Source organism: Uranotaenia lowii, chromosome 3 (genome assembly GCF_029784155.1).
Source record: "Uranotaenia lowii strain MFRU-FL chromosome 3, ASM2978415v1, whole genome shotgun sequence".
NCBI classification, from domain to species: domain Eukaryota; kingdom Metazoa; phylum Arthropoda; class Insecta; order Diptera; family Culicidae; genus Uranotaenia; species Uranotaenia lowii.
In genome coordinates this window covers 77,431,725-77,433,336 of record NC_073693.1, presented here as the reverse complement: position 1 = coordinate 77,433,336, position 1,612 = coordinate 77,431,725, and positions in this window count along the sequence as shown.

Below are 1,612 nucleotides of genomic sequence, written 5' to 3'. Positions count from 1 at the left end.
TTTTTTTTTGTCTACTAGCTTCGGTGATTATTACTGGTAATGTTGCAAGTTTTACGAAAAAAAACATAAAAAATTGAAAGAAATTTGAATGATATTGTCGAATCAATTAAATTGAATTGTTGTATAACGTTGTTAGTCGCACTACTCCTTCAAAATGTACCTACAGATTCAAATGAAATTATTTTTATTAAGTACATTCTGAAGGCATAAGAATCCGTTTTTAACAAATAAAAGAAACACAAAGTCACTTCAATTGTCTGTAATTAATAAACTTTATGTTATTTGAATCAATTAAAAGTCGTAACATCAATTTTTTTGAAATTTTCTTTTCTCTGGGGGGTTTGTTTTTCATCTCCATTGTCAAGGCGTCAATCACAAAAAAAACGCCAACGTCGCGAGAAGATCGTAACCATTGCAAAGCATATGGATTAGTGGGAACATTTGGGCAAGTATTTCTCAATCCAGCATGGTGGCGCTATGAAGCCCAGATGTGATTTTTTCTTCTCGATTCCTACCGCATTTGTACAACACATAATAATTAATGGCGCCTAGATGTGACCCACATTGTTATTTTATCAATCGAATCAAACCATATCAATGATTTTAAAAATTTAAACTATTTCGATATCGAGTTAATTAAAGCTGCAGTGATTGACTAAAAAATATTAATTTAATAGTGATGCATATGATATAATGGTTTGACTCTTTGCGGAAGTTTTATTAGAAAGAAAGTGGGAAGATTTAGGGGAAAGTCGGGTAAGACGAACACCCTAAGGTAGAATAGCAATCAAGGCCGGATTAAAGGGGGGGCAAAAGGGGCAATTGCCCCGGGCCCCCCGGCTCAGGGGGCCCCCCGAAAGAAAAAAGTTTTAACATTACTTTAATCATACTACTACAAATCCATGAAAAGAAATCAAAACTAGAAAATCTGGATGAAAACTTGAAATATAAAAACTAAAGAGCCCCCGTCAAATAATATCTAGATTAGTTTTTGTCTTAAAAAAGTTAAGGGGACCCCCTAGAGTAAGCAGTGAAGAAGCTCTCCCACATTTTGCTAGCTGAGAATATCAAAACCTTCTAGACAAAAACGAATTCGAAAAAAAAAATTAAGAAAAATATGAGGCAAAATGCTCCAAATTTTCATTTTTTTCGAAATTTATCAGTTACGATATTCTGTACAGAACAGGTAAAATAAAGAAAAAACATCTTCTCATCTTCATTACATTCAAACGTCTTGCACAACAATAAAGTTTGTTGTTACGTTAAGTTTCCAAGTTAGGGTTTACTGCATTGAAATAGCAGCCAATTTTGCTTTATGTTAAAAATATTTCAGAATTTTACCCGGGCAGTATCCGGGTTAATACCGCGTATTATAATAATTTTTCACCTTTCAATAATTATTTTTGAAATTTTCATTGATTTATAAATTCGAAACCCTTTTCCCTCCCTATTTTTGCAAGTAAAGTATTAAAAAAAACTGTAGTTGCTTAAATTGGAATAATATCTTTGTTGAATTTCCATCCTAATTTCTGTATTAGACTTGAAATTTGTATTGGAACATTTTCAACTGATTCAGCCAAAATTTTATCATCTACTAAAGTGAATATCCTGA